Source organism: Peromyscus maniculatus, chromosome 19 (genome assembly GCF_049852395.1).
Source record: "Peromyscus maniculatus bairdii isolate BWxNUB_F1_BW_parent chromosome 19, HU_Pman_BW_mat_3.1, whole genome shotgun sequence".
NCBI classification, from domain to species: Eukaryota; Metazoa; Chordata; class Mammalia; order Rodentia; family Cricetidae; genus Peromyscus; species Peromyscus maniculatus.
Genome location: NC_134870.1, coordinates 14708888 through 14718163, shown reverse-complemented (window position 1 = coordinate 14718163; position 9276 = coordinate 14708888). Strand labels below are relative to the sequence as shown.

The window sequence follows — 9276 nt, the reverse complement described above, 5'->3', positions numbered from 1 at the left end:
TATTCCTTTAATTGTTGGTTTAAGTCCCTTTTGCATCTTTTTTTTTTTTTTTTTAAGATTTATTTACTTATTATGTTCACAGTGTTCTGCCTGCATGCTAGAAGAGGGCACCAGATCTCATTATCAATGGTTGTGAGCCACCATGTGGTTGCTGGGAATTGAACTTGAGACCTCTGGAAGAGCAGCCAGTGCTCTTAACCTCTGAGCCACCTTTCCAGCCTCACCTTTGTGCACCTTAATAAAACTGCTGTAGTTCATTTCAGATCGATAATATTTTGTTAAAATTACTATGTGTGTTGAGCTGTATTTTACAGTTTTCCTGAATAGTCTGTTTTCTTTGTCTTTTTATTCAAAATTTTTCTTTTGGTGTTGAGGAAGACTTGAATTTTTACTCTGTTGGTTATATTTGTGCTTGTTTGTTTTTGATTTCCTGGTGTTCTCTTAGTTCTCACCCACAGGTCCTTCTGTTTAACAATCTCCTCTGGCTTCTGCTTCCTGCCTGTGCGGTGAGCCACACGCCCTTCAGACAGGTTAGTGACATCAGAGGAATTCTTGTTGTCAGCTGCCTGGGACAGGCTGTGGGACAGGACAAGTGACTGCAAATTGCTGTCGCTGTTCTTAAGAGTTTCCTTACTGGATCTGAGGTCCCTGGTAATCGTGGCCTGAGATGAAGCAGGAGTAAATAAAAGCAAAAGAGAAGCTTGTTAAATTGATACTAAGTAACAGAAATAAGTAGTTAAACGTGTGGTTTTAATTGGATAGCCACACGTACAAGAATGAAACCAGACTCTTATTTCTCACCTTGCACAAAAATAAACCTAAATCGTTCAAAAGCCTTAATGTAAGGGCTGAAACTCTCAAACTCTCACTTCAAGAAGCAGGCAGAGGTAAGGACTCCAGTTGCTTGTGAAATGACACTAGCTATTGATAAATTGGATCTCGGGAAATTAAAAAGCTGGGCCCCACACAGAGTGGGAGAAAAATCTTTGCTGGCCATATGTTTGCAAAGGGTTAGTACCTGTAACACACGAAGAATCAAAACCAAAAACTGAAAACTAAACAAGATGCCAAGCAACCCAATCAATAAGTGAGCTAATGAACTGAGGAGACCGTTTTCAAGAGATGAAATAAAGCTGGGCACGGTGGTGTCCTGTCTCAAAAACAAAAACAAATCACAAAAAGATGGAAAGCAATGGCCAGTAAATATAGGAAAAACAATGTTCCGTCTCAACAGCTCTCAGAGAAATGCAAGTCAAAACTACATTGAGATTCTGTCTTACTCCAACCCTAATGGCGGTCACTCTGGAAGTTAGAGGGAAGGTTTCTCAGAACACTAGAAGTGGATTTACCACACGGCCCAGCTGTGTGAGTCCTGAGTATTCATCTGAAAGACTCCAGTCAGCACACTTTGGAGACACTTTCTGTACTCCTGGTCACAGTGGCCATTGTGGAGCCAGCCTAGGTGTCCACCAACAGAGGAATGGATTAAGAAAATGTAGTGTATGTACATAATGGATTTTTTTTTCATCCACAAAGACGAATGGAGTCAGGAAAATGGATGCAACTGGGAGGTGATTGTATTAAGTGATCTAAGCCAGTCTCAGGATGATAGATTTGATGTCTTCTCTCACTGTGGATCTAGATGTTAGACAGATACATGAAACCAGGCGTATATATAACATGAAAGCGGAGGTAAAATTGTCTGGGGGACACAGGGGACCAACAGGAAGAGGGGGGGTGTTGAAAAGCGGGGTGGTATGCTCAACACATGCATTTGTATGAAGATTTTAAAAAATAGAAAAATAATATAGCTTGACTCTTTAAAGAAACCACTAAAAGAACAAAACAGAGTAAGAAAAATTGAATCACTCTCACAAAACTCAGCAAATAAAAAAGTTACCAAAAAAAAAAATCTAGTAAATTTGAAGAGACAGTAAAATCTGTAGGTAGTGAAAATGAATATAAACTGTCTGTTTTGTACTGCAATTAAGAGTAGTTACAGAAAAGAAATAGGCAAATCAGCTCTCTGCTGGGTGTGACTCTAAAAACAACTCATAAAAATATATGCCAGGAAAATATTCACAAAACTAAAAATACAAAATCAGAATGGAGTTTAAGGCAAAAAGTATGCTGTGAGAGAACTGGCTTATCCTGTTATTGGTAAGGGTTAGAGTCCAGGAAAAAGTCATATTCATATTTATGTACCTAAAAGCGTATTTTCAATAAAAAAGCTGGTAGAAAATACAAATCAAAACCACAATGAAATATGGCTGTTGTCATCATTTAGATGTCAATACCCCCACAGGTGCGTGTGTTTGAAGCCTTGATCACCAGCTGTTTGAGAAGGTTGTGGAAGCCTTGGGATGCGGACATAACTGAATCCTGTCAGCCACCATGATGTGAACAAGCTACTGATGCACCCGCCCACACGCCCCCCCTACTGCAGAGAACGCCACCGATCCAGCTGCTGTGACTTCCCCACCACATGGTCCACCAAGCTTCACCCCACTTCCCCTGAGCTGTGTCTGTCCAATATTTTGTCAGAGTGCTAAGAAAGGTAATGAATATAGCTACAATCAAGCTGGTTGCAGACACTGGTGAAGACACAGAGAAACTGGAGTCTTCACACGGTGTTAGGGTAGAAATGGTTCAACCATTTTGGAAAGCAGTTTGGGCGTGCCTCACAAAGTTTTTAAACAGAAAAGTACTATGTAACTTAGCAGTTGTTAGATAAGTATAAACACATGACCAAGGAAGACATATCATTATAGAAAGTGTGTACACAAATGCTCCTAACATTATCCATCATAGCCAAAGAGTAGAAATGACTCAAACATTCATCAGCTAATCCATTCAACACGATATTATTTGGCTACGAAGAGGAATGGAGTAACATTACTTATCGAAATGTTATGCTGAGTGAAAGATGCCAGCAGCAGAAACCATAGCTGGCATGATTTCCTTAAATAAAGTGCCCGGAATTGACGAATCCATAGGGACAGAAAACTGACTAACAAATTCCTAGGGCTGAAGACTGCGGGGGGAATGAAGAGTGACTGCCGGGGCTGTGCAGACCAGGACGATGAAAATGTTCAGGGACGAGTGTGTTCTGGCCCCACGACTATCAACGTTCTAAAAACTACAGAAATGGCTGGAGAGATGGCTTGATGGTTAGGAGTACTTGCTACCCTTCCAGAGGACTCAAATACAGTTCCCAGCACTCACATGGCAGCTCACAATCCTCTGGAACTCCAGTGCCAGGGGAGCTGATGCCTCTGGCCAATTTGGGCCACATGCAGACACACACACCTCTACATAATTAAAAACGATAAAAATAGATCTTTAAAAATCTAATATGTATACTCTGAGTTAGTGAATTGTTTTTGTTGTTGTTTGTTTGTTTTGTTTTTCGAGACTGGGCTTCTCTGTGTGCATCTGGCTCTGTAGACCAGGCTGGCGTCTAACTCAGAGATCTGCCTGCCTCTGCCTCCTGAGTGCTGGGATTTGAGGCATGAGCCACCACAGCTGAGTTAGTGAATTGTATGGTGTATGAATTATATCTTAGACAAGTTTTGTTATAAAAATAAGAATAAAGCCATGTTTACTGGCACACACATTTAGTTCCAGCACACAGGAGGCAGAGGCAGGCAAATTTCTGTGAGTTGGAGGGCAACCTGGTCTACATAGCAAGTTCCAGACCAGTCAGGGCTACAAAGGGAGACCCTGTCTCAAAAACTAAAACAAGCATAAAAGCAGATAGGAATAAAAAAATAATAGACTAGCAGGATAGATAAATAAAGACCATGCCCCTCTGAATTTAGGCAGCTGTGGTTTCCTGTACAAGCTCAAGTCAATATCCAGCAGGGTTAGGGGAGAGGTTTGTGAGCCCCGCCCCTAGCTGAGGACCCATTGGCAAGTGATGGCTGCTGGGGGAGGGAGAGTCTGTTTTCTCTAGACGGCCTGGTAGGTAGCGCATGCTCAGTGGAAGGCCTCATACCAGTGTGTATATGGGCAGCAATCATTTCCCTCAGTAGGCTATAGAAACAATAATAACAACAACAACAAAAGCAAACAACCAAACAACAACAAAACCCTAAAAACTGAAAAGACAGACATGAAGTTATGCCGATATGGGGCGATCCAGGAGGAGCTGAGGGTCCGGGAGAGAATGACCGGAAGTGTATTGTGTACACGTATGAAACTCTCAAAGAAGAAATAAAAATATGATATTAAAAAAAAAAGACAATAGGGATGAAAAAGAGCTTCTGTGGTGTGATTGTTTCATCCTGTGGCCACAGGAGTTCACTCTGTAGAGCATGTCCACATGTGCTCACCCTTGCCGGGGTGAGATTGCCTCTTTAGTTTAATAGAACTGGCACTGCTGTGGAGTGGAGGCCGTGTGTCTATTCCCAGAGTCTCATGCCAAACTTCCTCTGGGCCTCGGGGAGAGTTGCTCTACCCCCTGGGCCTCAGTTTCTTCATGTGTAAAATTAGAAGGAAGTAGAGTGTGTAATCACAGAGTTTCCGGCACTTATGTCCTCTGTCTGAAGACCTTGCCACGATGTTCCTGGATGTACCTTGATGTTGATGTGGGTCCTGGTACGTACCCCTGGTCAGCAGTTCCAGCCCCACTCAGTCGCTGAGCTTCTGCATGGTAACTATGCAAAGAGAAAGGGCAGAGAGGTAGGTGTTTTCTCCCCCACTCCCCGGCCACCCACAAGGAACTAGTGCCGATCCGGTTTTGTGTGAAAGTGCACGTGTGAGGTCCTTGAGCATGTATATAATCAACATAGAGGTTAGAGGACAACCCTGGTGACAGTCCTCAGGCACAGCCCCCGCTTTTGTTGGATTCAGCGTCTCCCATTGGCCTGGAACTCTGTCAAGCAGATCAGTGTAGCCAGCTGTGGACTTGCAGAGATCAATCTGTTTCCACCTCCTGAGATCTTGCCATCACTAGATTCCAGGCACGAGGCACCACGCTTCGCTTTTAAACTTGCATTCTGGGATCCGAACAGGAACCCCTTTGCAAGCTGACCTTGCCGAGTCGTTTCCAAGCTTCTTGAGTTTCTCGTTTGTTTTTGTTTTTTACACCATTTGTTTGTTTGTTTGTTGTGTGTGGCAGGGATTATGCACCAGCCATGGTGTGGGTGTGGTGGTCAGATGATACCCTGGGTGGGTCCTGGAGATAAACCCAGGTCATCAGACTTGGTGACAGCTACTGTTTATCTGCAGAGCCATCTTGCCAGCCCTTAGCTCGAGTTTTAAGAACCATATTTTGTCTTCTGTGCGAGATATTTTCTTTGAGAAAATTTTGTTTATATATCATTAAAAACAAGATTCATGAGACTATTTCTTGATTTGCTTTTCCCTTCTGGCAGTTCTATGAGTTTCTTCAAACAAGTCAAAGCAACTCTGACCAGAGATACTTCAAGTGACAAGAAGATGTGTTATGCTAGACCTCACTGGGACCAGTCAGGTGGAAACAGAACGATGGGTGGAAATGATGGAAACAAAGGGAGCTGTGAACCGACAAGGTGGTGTCAGCACCAGGAGATGAATGTACAGTTTACAGGAAGAGGCACGCCTGAGTCTTGGCTCATCGGTGAATAGGTGTGTGGCTGTGGATCTGTTAAGACATCATTCTGAGCATTGGTTTTCCCTATCCATAAAATGAAGACAATATGCTTTATTTTGCAGAGTTGTATGATTTAGAGATTATAAAACTGGTTGTTGCAATTTTCTAATTATTCAAGAAAGAAGCTGTTGCATTTAATGCAAAAATTATCGTCATCTTTCAGCTGCTTGCTCTGCCTCCTGGTACTGAGCATTGTGGACCAACATCACCTGAGACTGCAACAGATCTCTTCCTTCCACTGAGGTATGACATGCAGCCCAGCAGAGCAGCTTCCACCTACTGCCCAGTTTGATGACAGACTTTAGATGTTATACATTTGAACCCCCATGGCTAAATTCCCCTCATTGCCTCAAAATTTCCCAAGGACAAGGCATCTAGACTCACTGCCATTTCAGATGTCAGCATGGTGACGGCCATTGGAGTTTGTAGGTTGGAGCTATGGTCCAAAAGTGATCTGATCAGCCCAGAAAACCTGGGCTGTTCCTTCTCTAGATTCTTCCATGGGACTGGAGTGTCGTTAGCTTCTTTAGCAGCCTTGTCACATCTTGGTTTATCTTGGATTTACATTTCTCTAGAATGCAAACCACCACTATTTTCTTTCTTTCTTTCTTTCTTTCTTTCTTTCTTTCTTTCTTTCTTTCTTTCTTTCTTTCTTTCTTTAATTCCCAAGACCTCACCAATATTTTCAAGTAAACTTTTTTTCAGAGCCAGGCCCTTGGTGTTCACCCTATATATGAATATTTGTGTATGTGCCATATTGATATCTATACTTATTAGTGATATATATATATGTATACATATGTATATTTCTAAATTTGTTTATAACATGTGTTAGATTTCTGAAACTGTGACAAAAAAAAAACTCCTGAGATAATCATCATACAAGGAAGAAAGGTTTCTTTTGGCCTATGATTTCATAGGCTTCATTCCATGATCATCTGGGCCCATTGCCTTTGGGCCTATGGTATGTGAGGCAGAATGCCATGGTAGCAGCACACAGCAGAGAAAGCTACTCACTTCATAGTGAAACAGAATAGAAGGGGCCTGGGGTCCCGTAGCTCCACTAAGGTCACATATTCAGTAACCTTCTGCCTCCTAAGTGCTCTACCACCTCTCAATGTCAACGCAGGCTGGAGACCAAGCATTTGATACATAGGCTTTTGGGGGCTATCCAAACTTTAGCAGTTTGATTATGTGAAGAATCTCTCCAATACTAAGCCTGGTATTACATACCTAACATCTTTTGATAGGATGCTATGAGTGTGCACTGACTTTTTGCCACACTCAAAAGAGAGCGAGGTTAAGTCCATGCATATTTTCACAGCTAGCACATTCAGATACACTACTTCTACCAGAGTTGGTGAGCAGGGAACTATTAGCGGTCATTGGGTCACTGTTTCTCTGGGTCTCAGTGACTATGCCTGCCTGTTCAGGGGCTGGTTGGCCTAGATTATATCATATGTTTGTCCTAGTCCTAAGATTTTTGCCTAAATTGCCAAGACTAAACTTCTGCTTTCCTTTCCTGGGGGCCATGCTTACTCTTCAGTTCACTCCCAGCACCTCACTTTCATCCCCAGGGAATGTCAACCCCCCTCCTTGAGATTCCCATTCTGCACCTGTCATATCCACTGTCACACCTACTCAGCAGCATGTGATACTCAGACCCTCTGGGCCTTGTCAAGTCACTGGTCACACACGTTAGCCCACACTGGCCTGCAGATCCTTAGTCTCTGGAAGATTCCAGAGCACTGCTCTCTCTAAAACCATTTTAAAGATGGATTTCCAAATGTCACCCACAGTGCAAATAAGATGAACAGTAGCCACGCATGACCCTGAAGCAAGTCTTTAACCTCCCTGGCTATCTGTAGCCAGCAGGGTCAGGCATAAAGGGACTGTGATGGCTAATTTTTAATTTTCAACTTGGCACAATCTAGTATCTCCTAGGAAGGGGATTCTCAAGGAGGGATCACCTACATTGGGTTGACCTGTGAAGGATTTTTCTTAGTTGGGTTAATTGAGTTGGGAAAACCAACCTTGGATGTGGACAACACCCATCATGGGCTGGACCCTGAAAACTGTATGAGGTTGTGTGTGTGTGTGTGTGTGTGTGTGTGTGTGTGTGTGTGTGTGTGTTGTTTTTAAAGAAAGTGAACCATGAGTGTGTGAGTCTGAGTGTGTGTTTATCCTCTCTGCTCTTGGCTGAGGATGTGGTGTGACTGGCTGCTGGGGACTCCTATCTTGACTACCCTGCAACGATAGATTGTAACCTGGAATTGTAAACCAAATAAACACTCTTTTCCCTGAACTGATTTTGGGGCTGGGGGTGGGGTCAGGGTGATTGTAATCACAGAAACAGATGTAGAACTGGAGTATGACCATGTGAGCTCCTGGACTGGGTGGAATGGGGCACACTGAACAACTTGCCCACACCTCACATCATGCTTTGTCTCTGCAAATTCAACCTCATGGAAGCTCCTGGGCTACCTTCCTTCCTTTGCTCAACTTCTCAATGTGGTAAAACCAATGTGTAATTTTTGTTTGTTATTTGCTTTTATGACACAGGGTTTTGCTATATAGCCCAGATTAATCTTAAATCCCTGATCCTCTTGTCTCAGCATCCTGAGTGCTGGGATTAAAGGAATGTGCCACCATCCCTGGCTATAAAAATTGTCTTTTCTTATAAATTGTACATGTAACATATGTACACCATATTTGCAAGAAAAATAATTCTATTTACAACAAGGGATTCCCTCCTAAATTGTGCCCTGTTCTCCAGAATATAAAGAGAGAAGAAGCTGGATCAACCCCAACACTATCTGGGCAAAAGCTCCTTGTTGGCATTGGATGATTTTCCTTCTCTTTGCAGCAGATGGGATGAATAGATAACTCCTCCTTTTCCTAAGTGTGAGGCACACTTGCCTGACAGTGCCCTTTCCAGAAAGTGTTGTGTATCTACAACAAGAAAAATATGCAAGTTAAAACTCCAGAAGATTTCCCATTTTTGTTCAGACATTGTACTGTCTTGTTGAAAAATATTTCTAGTCAAGACTAGAGGAAAGTTTGTCTTGCTGTTCCCCTATGAAGTAAACATATTATGATTAGATATCAACTTTATATCTGAACTTCTACCCTGAAGGAAGAGTTACCAAGTCCTGAGCCCAGTGTATTGGTATATACCCATCAAGCTAGCACTCAGGAGCTGAGGTAGAAGGATTTCTAGTTCAAGGCCAGACTGGGCTATAGAGAAAGTTCTAGAGGCCATCTCAAAAAAAAAAAAAAAAAAAGAAGAAGAAGAAGAAGTGGAAAAAGGCCAGCTGTAATGTCACACCTATTACCCCAGTAATTGGGAGGCCAAGACAGGAGGATGCTGTGAATTTCAGGCTAGCCTGGGCTATCTAGAGCCCAACTTTAATTTAGAAGAAGAAGAAGAAGAGGAGGAGGAGGAGGAAGAGGAGGAGGAGGAGGAGGAGGAGCTGGCTGGAGAGATGTCTCAGTGTCTAAGAGTACTTTTGCAGAGGATATAGGTTCAGTTCCCAGCATGCATGGTGGCTCAGAACCATCCATAACTTCAGTTCCAGGGATCTGATGTCCTCTTCTAACCTCCCCATGTCCCAGGCATCCACATGATGCACATATATACG

General features: G+C 42.9%; 1 long non-coding RNA gene across 1 annotated transcript; it reads left to right on the top strand.

The window, feature by feature from the left end:
* Positions 1 to 258: 258 nt before the first annotated feature.
* On the top strand, positions 259 to 8913 carry LOC121824035 (uncharacterized). The gene is made up of 3 exons (XR_013045989.1): positions 259 to 530; positions 2306 to 5610; positions 5799 to 8913. It is a non-coding gene; the product is annotated as an uncharacterized LOC121824035 (long non-coding RNA).
* The last annotated feature ends 363 nt before the right edge of the window (positions 8914 to 9276 follow it).